General features: G+C 48.8%; 1 non-coding gene across 1 annotated transcript; it reads right to left on the reverse strand.

Annotated features, from left to right (window-relative positions):
• Nucleotides 1-969: 969 nt before the first annotated feature.
• LOC139186049 (U6 spliceosomal RNA) lies at nt 970-1,073 on the reverse strand. Its single transcript, XR_011569617.1, has one exon. It is a non-coding gene; the product is annotated as a U6 spliceosomal RNA (small nuclear RNA).
• Between the last annotated feature and the right edge of the window lie 12,263 nt (nt 1,074-13,336).

Genomic DNA, 13,336 nt, shown 5'->3' on the forward strand with positions numbered 1-13,336 from the left:
AGTCCGTGGGGTTGCAAAGAAAGAGTCAGACATGATTAAGCAATTAAAAAAAAAAACTTCTGTGCAGCCCTTTCCCCAGGGCAGGCCCAGTGCTCACGGCAGCAGCTACCCTGCTGCTGTTTGCTCACGTTTCCTTAGAGGGACGAGTGCAGGCTCCTGGGCGGGCCCAGGTGCCACATTGTAGTCCGAGGGGCCTCTCCAGGGCGGGCCTCACTCTCACATGCAGACGACTTAGTGCTTCTGAATAGCCGCTCAGAGCCCAGTGCCTGGGCTCCAATCCCAGCTCCACCGCGTACCAGGGGCATGACCTTGAGCAAGTTAGCTTTCTTGGCCTGTTTCTCCATCCATAAAGTGGGATAATAATAGTATCTACCTCACAGGGTTGTGGTAAGGATTAAGTACTATTTGTCAAGAACATAGAACACTGCCTAGCACATAGTAAGTCCTATATTATTGTGTTTTAAACTTTTTATTTTATATTGGAGTACAGTTGGTTAACAATGTTGCGATAGTTTCAGGCCCACAGCAAAGTGATTGAGTTATACATATACATGTATCTTTCCTTTTTCAAATCCTTTTCCCATTTAGGTTGTTGCATAATACCGAGCAGAGTTCCGTGTGCTATACAGTAGGTCCTTGTTATCCATTAAGATTGATTTATTTAAACTGCCACATGACTATTATTTTATTTTTTAAAGATATTTTATTTATTTATTTTTTGACTGCTCTGTGTGGCATGTGGGATCTTAGTTCCCAAACCAGGGATCAAACCTGTGCCCCCAAAGCGGAAGCTTGGAGTCTTAACCATTAAACTACCAGGGAAGTCCCAAGATTTATTTTTTTATTGAACATAGTGGATTTACAATGCTGTATTAGTTTCTGATGTACAGTAAAGGTATTCAGTTATACAATATATATTATACATATATATTCTTTTTCATATTCTTTTATCATGGTTTATTACAGGATAAAAATATGCAATGCTTCTCAAATTTTTGTGTCCTCCTCGCGCAGGGACCATGCTAATCTCTGTATTGTTCCAGTTTTAGTATCTATGCTACCAAAGTGGGCACACACAAATAAAAGTTTTTAATGTGCAGCACCTGCTCAGCAGTCCTACTTTGTGGAATCTGTCTGATGGACAGCTTCATAAAACTCATAATGATAAATATTTAAGAATGGTCCTTGCAGTGTTGTTTGTAAAGACAATACCTGGAAAAAACACAGCTGTTCATCAAAGGGGGAGTGGTTAAATAAGTGGTTAAATAATAAGTGGAATACTATGCAGGAGTGAACAAGTGAAAAGAACTTCGTGTGTGAGGTTGATTATCTGGAATTACTAACATTTGACCATTGTTGATTTACAAAGTTGTCATGGCAGTTTTAGAGGATTCCATCTCATACTACACACCTGTGTTAGACTAGATTGCGCTGTGGTGACAAACAGACCCGAGCATGTAATGGGCAAACACAACAGAGGTTTGTTTGTTGCTTAACACAGGCTGAAGGGGGATGAGATAAATGATGGGGGGGGGGTCTCTTCCAGGAGGCGGTTCAGGGAACCACACTGAGAAAAAGTCTGACATCTTCAACAGGTGCTTTTCCAAGGCTGCATGTTGATTCTGGCCAGATGGGAGAAAGAGCGCACAGGCGCATGGCGGACAACCTACGGCCCTGGCCAGGACGGGGTACCCCTTACTTTGGCCCATATTTCATTGCAGACGGCTTAGTCATACGGTCACACCTAACCGTGAGGACACTGGGAGACGTGCTCTAGCCGTGTGTATGGGAAGCAGGAGAGATGGGAGTTGGTGGATGGATGGGCTGTCTCTGCCTGGTGTTCTCTAAGCCTCAGTTGCCTTATCTTTATTATGGGGCAGTGGCAGCAGCCACTGCACAGCAAATGACAGAATGTGTGTGCATTCAGCACAGTCCTGACCCACGGTGGTGTGGCTTAGTTGCTAAGTCGTGTCTGACTCTCTGCGACCCCATGGAGTGTAGCATGCCAGGTTCCTCTGTCCATGGCATTTCCCAGGCAAGAATACTGGAGCGGGTTGCCAGTTCCTTCTCCAGGGGATCTTCCCCACCCAGGGATTGGTAGGCAGATTCTTTACCACTGAGCCACCTGGGAAGCCTGACCCATAGTGACCATCCCATAAGTATTAGGGTGACAGGCTACCTCCCAGAGGTCCCTACTGGAATCAAGCACCAGTTGCCTGCAAATGTACTTAGCCTGGCCATGGCAGATCGTATTTCCCACATGCTCTCGTTGGGCTTCCCAGGTGGCGCTAGTGGTAAAGAACCCCTGCTTCCCAATGCAGGAGACATAAAAATGTGGGTTTGATCCCTTGGTTGGAAGGATCCCCTGGAAGAGGGCATGGCAATCCATTGCAGTATTCTTGCCTGGAGAATCGCACGGACAGAGGAGCTACAGTCCATGGGGTTGAACATAGTCAGACACCACTTAGAGAATAAACAACAGCATGTTCTTGTTACAATGCGTCATTGACATTCCTGCCTGCTTGAGCCTGGGCAGACCTTCATCACACGTGGTGGAGGTGATACAATGTGACTCCTAAGACTGGTCCTAACAGTCTGGTTTCTGCCTTTCATTCTCTCTGTCTCTCGCTGCCCCCCACCCTTTTCTCTCTCTCACTTGCATGGTGGTTGCTCTTAGAACCTGGCCACTATGTTTCAGGAACCCAGGCCACCTGGAGAGGCTACCTGGGGTGTTCCAGCTCCCCACCCAGCTAGGTCCCCCAAAGAGAACCAGCATCAATGATCAGATGTGTGAGCAGGCATCCTTCGTGATGACTCCAGCCCCAGCCTTGAACTTTTCCATTTGAGGCCTCAGACCCTGGTGGCGTAGGGGCAATTCTTCCCTACTGTCTGCATTCCCGACCCACAGGAATCAACAGTCAAGTAATGGTGATTGTTTGAAGTGACTAGATTTTGGAGTAACTTGTTAGCAGCAATAAATAATAGATAGGGTCATGCACTTTTTAGTCTTCTCTTTCCTTGTCTTATTGCCTACTTATTTCTCCTGGGATCACCCCCCACATCTCCCACCTGCCCTCCCTTTCTTGTCCCAGGGTCTGCTTCTGGGGGACCCAGCAGAGCAACACATTATGTGGAAAAGCTACATGTAGAAAAAGGACAAACATAAAAATTATTGGGTGCTTCTTTTTTGGGAGTGGGTTTGAGAATCAGAAACTTTACTTTTTAGTCAATACATGTCTGAATTATATGTTATTGAATTATATGTCTGAATTATTGCTTATATGTTAAGCAATACTTCATTATAATTTTTAAAACCTAAAAAAATTTCCATTTTCCTAACTTTGAGTCAGGTCTTATCAGAGTCGTGATGAACCATGTGAATTGATCTCTGAGAAGGTGAGATTCAGACTTTTCGTATTTGTGGGCAGTAGAGTTGGGGTGTGGTGACTTTTCCCTTTTTTCCTAATGCTTTAAATAAGCTTTAAAAAATTGTGGTAAATTATACATGAAATTTACTATTTAACCATTCTAAAGGATACAGTTAAGTGGCATTAAGTGTGTGCACATTGTTATGTAACCATCACCACCATCCATCTCCAGAATCTTTCAACATCTTTCACCACCCCAAGCTGAAATGCTGTATCCATTAAGCACTAGCCTCTGCCCCTGGGTGGTCACCTTTCTCCTTTCTGTTTCTATAAATTTGGAATCATACAATATTTGTCTTTTTATGTCTGGCTTGTTTCACTTAGTGTTGTGGTTTCTTAAGTGGTCCCGGGATAACTTTCACGGTCACCTCCATCCACGGCCACAGTCCTTGGCATGAGACCTGTAGCCACCCAGCCGGCACAGGTGGGGCTGGTGGGCATGGCTGGCAGTGTAGTGGGCACACGTGACTGGTCCAGACACTTTGTTACGGATGAGCTCACGGTGCCTCCCCTTCCCCAGTTCCGAGCAGAATTGCTGGGCGAGGGTTAATCAACATTCAGTCATGTTTCCAAGTTTAAATGGAGCATTTGTTTAATTATGTGTAAGTAGCAATGCATTGTGGCCATTATCTAAATCACTATTTTATTTCCTGGATGTGGTTTCGTAATGCAGGGCTTCTGCTCCAGCCTAGCATCATTAACAGAGAAGAGTTAATGAATATAAAAGCGTAAAGGCTAATTACACTTTAATTTACAATCATGGTCTCATTTTGGGACCACATGAAATCTGTTTTGAAAACAATTAAAAAAAAAAACCCCGCTCTTGCCTTGGTAAGTGGAGGGACCCCGGCCAGGAGCCCAGCTCTGTCTGCCACGTTGTGGCTGAGCAGCACTGGCTGGCACCGATCCCCTCCCTGGCGCCATTACTAGGAGGCTGGTGAGACCAAGTTCAGCGCCCTGTGACTCTGTCTTTTGTCTCCAGCAATTTTCCTCTTGCTTTCAGTGTCTGCGGGGAAGAGTTGGGGGAGCCCCATCTGGGGCTCCGGTGGTCTGATCATGCTCTTCTGATGTCGCATCACATTGAACCATGCTGCTTGTAGTTACTCAGTGGTTTTAAAAATGGTGGTGATGGAAATTCGTGTGTGTGGGGGGCAGGGGGTGGGGGCAGGGGATGCTGACATTTACTAAGTTCCTATGTGTGCCAGACATTATGTTGGGTACTTTTATATATATTATTTATTTCTTGAAATTGCTTATCAATGGCAATTAGTCTCCCTGAAATTTGAATTAGTCCTTCTGAAATGTTTAATGGAACTATGGAATCATTGTTAATTTTCTTGGCATAATAATAGCATTGTAGTTACGTAGAAGAATGTCCTTATTCTTAGGAGATGAAAAGAAATTTGTGGGTGAAACGTCATGATATCTGTCCCTCGCTTGCAAATGGCCCAGGAAAGTAATTTACATGTATTATATATACACTCTTTTTTTCTCTCAGGTGGTGCTAGTGGTAAAGAACCCACTTGCCATGCCAGTGCAGGAGACATAAGAGACTTGGGTTCAATCCTTGGGTCAGGAAGATCCCCTGCTGGAGGAAATGGCAACCCACCCGTCTTGTCTGGAGAATCCCATGGACAGAGGAGCCTCAGTTCAGTTCAGTCAGCTCAGTCGCTCAGTTGTGTCGGACTCTTTGCGACCCCATGAATCGCAGCACGCCAGGCCTCCCTGTCCATCACCATCTCCTGGAGTTCACTCAGACTCACGTCCATCGAGTCAGTGATGCCATCCAGCCATCTCATCCTCTGTCGTCCCCTTCTCCTCCTGTCCCCAATCCCTCCCAGCATCAGAGTCTTTTCCAATGAGTCAACTCTTCGCATGAGGTGGCCAAAGTACTGGAGTTACAGCTTTAGCATCATTCCTTCCAAAGAAATCCCAGGTCTGATCTCCTTCATAATGGACTGGTTGGATCTCCTTGCAGTCCAAGGGACTCTCAAGAGTCTTCTCCAACACCACAGTTCAAAAGCATCAATTCTTCAGCGCTCAGCCTTCTTCACAGTCCAACTCTCACATCCATACATGGCCACAGGAAAAACCATAGCCTTGACTAGACAGACCTTTGTTGGCAAAGTAACGTCTCTGCTTTTCAATATGCAATCTAGGTTGGTCATAACTTTCCTTCCAAGAAGTAAGTGTCTTTTAATTTCATGGCTGCCGTCACCATCTGCAGTGATTTTGGAGCCCCCCAAAATAAAGTCTGACACTGTTTCCCCATCTATATCCCATGAAGTGATGGGACTGGATGCCATGATCTTAGTTTTCTGAATGTTGAGCTTTAAGTCAACTTTTTCACTCTCCTCTTTCACCTTCATCAAGGGGCTTTTTAGTTTCTTTTCACTTTCTGCCATAAGGGTGGTGTCATCTGCATAGCTGAGGTTATTGATATTTCTCCCAGCAATCTTGATTCCAGCTTGTGCTTCTTCCAGCCCATCATTTCTCATGATGTACTCTGCATATAAGTTAAATAAGCAGGGTGACAATATACAGCCTTGACGTACTTCTTTTCCTATTTGGAACCAGTCTGTTGTTCCGTGTCCAGTTCTAACTGTTGCTTCCTGATCTGCATACAAATTTCTCAAGAGGCAGGTCAGGTGGTCTCCATCTCTTTCAGAATTTTTCACAGTTTATTGTGATCCACACAGTCAAAGAGGGCTACAATCCACAGGGTCGCAAAGAGTTGTACACAACTGAAGCAATTCAGCACATATATATATATTTATATATAAATGCTATATATTTTAATATGTATAATTTATAATATATGATATATATATAATATATATGTGTGTACATATATATATAGAGAGAGAGAGTGAGAATGAGGGAGACAGAGACAGAGACCCAGAGAGAGAAACAGAGATAAGTGGGAAAATTATGAATCGTTGTTGAATCTTGCTGGAGGGCATGCAAGAGTTCAGTGTGCAGTCCTTTCAGCTTTCCTGTTTTGAAAGCTCATAATAAAAACTGGAAAGAAAAAACATCGTCCCAACTGGCTGCCTTGAACCGCTTTACCTTCTTTTCTTGTTAAATAAACTCTTTTTCTCCCAAATGAGGTAAAAAGTCCATTTAATTAAGTCCAGCATCTGTATGATTTTGCATTATGGATTACTGGAGTCTGGAATAATAATCCGATAATCAAATAATAATTAATTAAACAAATATGTAAGAAAGCCAAATAAAACCTCGGAGGGGATGGCCTGCAGTGGGGCCTGGTTGTCTTGCTTCTGAAACCCTCAAGAACAATCATTTAAAGACGTCCCACCAGCTGCTGCGCATTTATGCGAAGGGGGCAGTAAAGGGCCTTCTCGGTATTAGCTGAGTCACCCTTAAGAATTCATCCGCAGGAAATGTGGGGGTGGGGCTGCAGCATTATTTATGTTAAACATAAAAGTAAAGTGAAAGTCACTCGGTCATGTCCGACTTTTTGCGACCCCATGGACTATACGGAATTCTCCAGGCCAGAATACTGGAGCGGGTAGCCTTTCCCTTCTCCAGAGGATCTTTCCAAGCCAGGGATCGAACCCAGGTCTCCCGCATTGCAGGCGGATTCTTTACCAGCTGAGCCACAAGAGAAGCCCTAAACATAAGAGTAGGGACACCGAAACAGAAGAATCCGAAAATAAAACAATACATTGCATTTTAAGGCTCTCTGTAATTCCTACACAGTTTGGTAGGAGGGTCTGTGCTCCCCACCTGTGACTTCACCCCTTTGGCCACAGCTGATTGGATCAGGAGGACACAGGTACTCAAGCTGGGCCAATCAGAATGGCTGCCCCAGGAATTTGGAAAAGAGACTAAGGAATCCCAGGGCTGTCTGAATCTGGTAACTGTTTCTGGCCATCCTCTGCCCAGTGGACTAAGGAACCTGTGTGCCACGAGGAGTACGGAGCAGCCCTCGCAAAGAGAAGCAGGAGACAGCAGGGATGCTCTGGGGACACCTGACAATCCTGCCAGGCCTTCTCCTGGTCCTGCCCTTGGGTTTTAGGAGATTTCACTGTAGTGTTCTGTTAAATTCCGTTTTTGTCCTGTTGAATCTGGCTTGAATGGATTTCTGTTGGAACCAAAATAGTCCTAATATAGTGAACACTATAGAGATCACAGTTATTTACTGACTGGGCAGGACACTGCATACTGTGCGGCCCCGGGCCTGTGCAAATGTTTCAGACCCATGCCTGGTTATTCCCGCCCTGCCTGGTGTTGCAAAGCTCTGCCCTGCCCTGCAACTGAGCTTCCTAGGCCCCTCAAATGGCCAGTGGGAGGCCCTGGGGGAGACAGGAGAGCAGGAGAAGGGAGAAGCCAGGGTATTTCTCCCCCTGTCGTCCTGCCCTGGCAGCCTCTGATAGGGACCATGCTGTCTCTGCAGCTCCACCCCCATGGCCCCTTGTAAACCCCATCTCCTCCTTTTGTGCTGCCCACACAGTGGCAAGGTGGCTGTCTGCTTCAGTGATCTCTGGGTCTCTGTTCCATTTCTATTGGCATCTCAGTATTTCGGTTACCTGTGCAGTTAATTGCCTGTATCAAATTCCACCTGTTGAAGTACTGTTTTCATGGTTGAATGCTGACGGAAGCACATGACCTCATTTTACTCTCAGAATGCCCCTCTGAGGGAGATATTAGGATCCTCACTTTGCAAATGAGGAAGCTGATGCTCAGAGAAGTTAAGTAACACACCCCAAAGTCATACAGCTTGTCACAATGCTCAGAAGCTCTTTGAGCTCTTACTATTGAGCTGCTGTGTTCAGTCACCTCGTTAGTTACAATGAAGGCTTCCCAGACGGCGCTAATGGTAAACAACCTGCCTGTCAGTGCAGGAGACACAAGAGATGTGGGTTCGATCCCTAGGTTGGGAAGATCCCCTGCAGGAGGAAATGGCAAGCCATTCCAGTATTCTTGCCAGGAAAACCCCATGGACAGAGGAGCCTGGTGGGCTACAGTCCATAGGGTCACAAAGAGTTGGGCACGACTGAAGCAACTTAGAATGCACGTATAGTTAGAAAGAAAAGTCATTAAAGACAAGCAACAAGAAACAAATCCTGGGCAAGATCCTGAGGATCTGGATTGGCCCTTCAGGCCTGGAAAACTCCCTCAGGCAAATCCATCCTCTCTCAGCCCCTGGACGGCACAGAGACTGGTCCTGGAATCTCAGGCCTCAACTTAGGAGCTCAGAGCCCCTGGGCATGAGCCTCTCTGAGCCCAGATCTCTCCTCATTACGGGAGAGAAGTCAAGTTTAAAGGTCAGATCCCCGAAGAGGCAGCACGAACACACCTCAGGCAGCAACGGTGGCGTGACTGCACAGTGGTCAAAGTGCTGCCGGTAGCCTGGAGCGCAGTCACCCCGATAAGCCTATTCAGCTCTTGTGTCTGCATCTCCTCCTCCTCTGGGGCCTCGGCCAGCTGTGCGGATGCAGAGGAGGGATGTGGATGCTGTGTTTCAGTTACTGATCCACCTTTGCCCAGGACAAGTACCACCTGTTCTCACTGACTTGGGATTTTTCTTATTTCAAAAAATATGTCCATTTTTCATATCCATAAACTATTTGGGCTTGAAGGGCTGGTTCTATTTTTTTCCTGACACATATGAAGTGAAACGTGTAACTATTAGAGGAAAAATGCTCCTGGGAGCCCATGGGCCACTGCCCACTCAGGCATTGATGATAGGGGCCAGGAAAACTGTGCTCCTGCTGTTAGCAGAGTGATCCCAGACATGTGACTTCTCACAGGCCTCAGTTTTCTTACCTGTAATCTCAGTCCCTATGCCCGGGGTATTGTCAGGGTTCCTTCAACTAATTCAAAGGTCCAGAGGACGGGTACCACCTATAATTATTGTTTTGTTAATGTTTTGTTATTATTGCCAGCAATCTGTGGCCTGAGTGGGTCCCTTGTGGCCTATGGAAGTATAAGGCCAGATTCCAGGGCTCCTCAGGTGCCCCAGGCCAGGTGCTGGGATGACGGGTGGGCACCCTAACTTCTGTGGAGCTAACTTCTGTGAAGGCAAGTAGTCTGCAGCCCTTAATTATTATTTTTTAATTCGGCAACCAGGGATGGAACCCGGGTGCCCTGCAGTGGAAGCATAGAGTCCTGACCACAGGACCTCCAGGGCATTCTTTTCTGAATTAATTAATTAATTTGTAACCCTTATGAATGGCCTCTAATCTGGGATGGTTGGCAGGCTCCTGGTAAGCTTGTAGCTCTGGTGCCTGGCATCTCCACCTCTCAGGTCTGATCCCTTTTGTGCGTTCAACTCAGATTCCCAACTCAGATTCATCTGGGGAATTAGCTTGGGCTCCATTTTGGCATCATGTCCTGCTGGGCAAGCTGTGTGACTCTGAGCATGTGGCTTAACCTCTCTGAGGCTTTGTCTCCTCAGGTAAGATGGTAGTTCTGATGATACGCACCTCGAGGTCTCAGTCCTGCAAGTCCTTACTGTTGATTGGACCAAGGTGGGTGTTGGTGGAGTGATGGGAATGTGACCTGGAGCTGAAGGACCTGGTAGTCTAGAGAGGCAAGTGTTGCTATAGTAACAGTAAGAACGGCCACATTTATTGAGGCCACACTACGGGCAGGGTGTAATAGCGCTGGATGTGGGCCCACCAGAGGCTCACTCAGCCCATCGCTCCCCGCTGCCAGTCTGAGAGCTGATGGGAGCCATGATGGCTGCATTGGATGGAACTCTACTTGCTCCCTGGCCTTTGCCTGCCCAAAGAGAGAGTCCACGGGCATCCCAGAAGGCAAGCTGGGCCTGAACCAGGAGGCCTTCTGAAGTTTCATGGGCACCTGAAGAGCTGAAGCTGGAGGGCTGGCTGAACTTCCATCCACCCCTACTTTGCAGATAGAAACACAAAGGCTCAGATCAGAGAAGGACTTGTCTGAGGTCCCCACAGAGAAGTTAGGAGCCCAGACATACTGTTTCCCCACCGAGGCTATGGTACCATTTCCTTTATGGTGGGGAAACAGCCAAGGGGTGCAGTGAGGGGACAAGGACATAAAGATAGCCATGCCACCCACCCCGTGGTTCTGGAAGTTGTTTCCAGGCAATTTTCCAGGGGAATTCCTGACTTGGAGCCAGGATGTCCGACTCTTTAGAGGCCGCTTCTTTGGTAGGACTGTAAAGGGAGCCAGTACTGGGACCTGGGCTGAGGGTCTGGTGGCAGAAATGAAGACTCCACCTGCAGTTGCTTGGACCCAAAGTGACCCTCCTCCCCCCGCCTGCTCAGCCCCCCTATCTCTAGCTCCCCTACTCATTCCATTCACTTCATCCTTCTGAGATTTATTCCCAAGTCTCGAAGCCTGGAAATAATTTGCTGACAAAGCCCCGTCCTCGGCAGGTGCTTTAATTGGTTTTGTGGGAGCAGGTCCAGGAGCATCTATTTAGAAGGAAATAGAAATTATGGCGGTGCTGCCCGTCCTTTCTCTGTAATGGGGACTGTGGAGTGTGTCTGTGTGTGTGTGTGTGTGTGTGTGTGTGTAGAGGGGAGGGCAGCTCGAGGAAAGCAGAGAACTGGTCACAGAGGCTGTGGGTTCCTGGGGAGGGGTGTCTGGGACCACAGGGCAGTGAGGGTAGGGGCTGCAGGCCGCCTGCCTCCTCGGCCCTGGACCAGCCTTGGAATTGGGGCAGGGCAACTTCTTAGCCTTGTAGAGCTGAGGGAGGGAGAAGGCGGCGGGCTGGAGGGATCCCAGGTGCCAGGACATGGGTGGGCTTAGCGATCAGGAGCCTCATCCCTGTCCTGCTTCAAGGACACCCTAGCACCTCCGGGTGGGCATCCTCTGAAACACAAATCACAGTTGTAACTCCTTGACTCAAAGCCCTTCCATGTCTCCCCACTGCCTTTGGAACGAAGCCAAGCTCCTTAGCTTGACATTCAAGGTCCCTCACATGTCTGTCCTCAGAAGACAGATGACCGCCTCAGCCATGTCTTTCTTTCCTCCAGTCCCCAACTGCTCCCTACAATCGTCTCTAGTCCCTGTCTTCCTGTGTGCCGTGTCCCTTGATCACCCGGCAACTGCCTCGTTATTGAGAAGATCATCCCCACTCTCATTTTATAGCCTAGGAAATGGAGGCTCAGAAAGGTTAAGTCACACAGCGGGGCTGGGACTCCAACCCAGGACTGTCTAGTACCCAGTCCCATACTCTTCACTACCAAGGCCCAGGTGGAACAGGCCTCTGAGCCCCACGTCTTCTCCTGAAATATCTCTGCCTGCATTTTTCCATTGGCAAACCCTTATGCATCCTTTTAAAGCCCACTTGACGTCACTTTTTTTGGGAATTCTTTCCTGACTGACCCCTCCCATGTCCAGTCTCTCCTTTGAGCTTCCCCAAACCCCAGCCAAGCCCTCATCTCAGCTCTGATCTCTGGGTTTGTCCTTGTTTTGTGTTAGTGTCTGTCTCCTGCTCTTCATCCCTCCCTCCAGACAGAACTCCAGCTAAACCGTTGATCTTACAATGAGGACTGCGGCCCTGAAGCACAGATGGGTCAGAGCCTGGGACCTGAGCTCTTTTCTTGCCCGGGGTATTGAGCAGCCTAGACCACAGCTGCTCTGTGTGATCCTGAGCAAGACCCTGTGTCTCTGTGGACTCAGTGTGCCCATCTGTAAAATGGGAGGGCCAGTCTGGAGGCATCTGACTCTTAGGGACTCTGAGGGCCAGGCTTGGTCTGGAGCCTTACCGGTGTGATTGTGACTCTTGTGGTGGGTGTGATGGGGTGGCCACTCTCCATGTCAGGGTGGGTCACATCAAAGAGCCAGTGGTGGTGCCTGGCATGGGTTCCACATGGTAACGGGAGACAGGGCTTGTAGAGCTCTGAAGTGAGTCTTGAATCAGGGCTGCAATCTCAGCTCTGCCACTCACCTGCTATGTGTGAGCTCAGGCAAGCCTCCCACCCCATGGGCCTCGATCTCATCTGTAGGATGCAGTAACAATAATACCACCCCAGAGGGTCGATTTGCTGTGAGGATCGCAGGACAGGTGCACAGGGCCTGGCCCAGAACATGTGTCACGAGTGCAAAAATCTGGGTGCCACCTCCCTGCTGGCACAGAAGGGGGCAGAGGGGGTCCTAAAGGATCTCAGTGTAGTTAGACAACCAGACTGACTCACAGAGACCAGGCCAAAGCTAAGGGGCTCTCATGGGTTTCCTGGCCCCAAGGTGGACCCTGAGGTTGGGGCTCCTAAGGTGTTTTTTCCTGGTGTGATTTTTGTTTGAAGAATCCAGAAAGCTAGTAGTAAAGAACCCACCTGCCAATGCAGGAGACATGGGATGCAGGTTTGATCCCTGGGTGGGGAAGATCCCCTGGAGGAGAGCAAGGCAACACACTCCAGTCCATGGGGTTGCAAAGAATCGGACACAACTGAAGCGACATGGCACGCACACGCATGTGATTTTTTTTAATTTTAAGACTCCAGGAGAGTGTTAAGTGGGTGCCGGCAGTTCCTGGACAGATGGGCAGGGTGTGGGTGGGTGGGCTCAGAGGAGAGCTGGGGCGGGCAGAGGCAGGCAGTGCCGGGATGAGACCAATACGACCCAGAGGTGGCCGGCCGGGTTCGGAGACCCCCATTCACATGCCCCAGAGTCAAGGTCCCAGCCAGGTTTCCCCGCGTCCCGGCTGTGCGCACCGCCTCGGTCACCCGCTCTGTCAAAGGAGGAGGCAGCCCCCGCCCGTGGCCGGGTTGGGGTGCGAGCCGGACGGGCCGGGCAGGCAGCCGCCGCGGGGCTCTGGCCCGGCGGCAGCCGCCGGCCCTTCCACGCGGCCGCTCCGGGAGAGTGTCTGCGGCCACAGGGGAGCCCGGGAGAGGAGAAGCCACCATCCACCCCGACGCCCCCGGGCGCCCGGCCCGAGCCCGCGTAGTGCCGACCGC

Source organism: Bos indicus, chromosome 11, assembly GCF_029378745.1.
Source record: "Bos indicus isolate NIAB-ARS_2022 breed Sahiwal x Tharparkar chromosome 11, NIAB-ARS_B.indTharparkar_mat_pri_1.0, whole genome shotgun sequence".
Classification (NCBI taxonomy): domain Eukaryota; kingdom Metazoa; phylum Chordata; class Mammalia; order Artiodactyla; family Bovidae; genus Bos; species Bos indicus.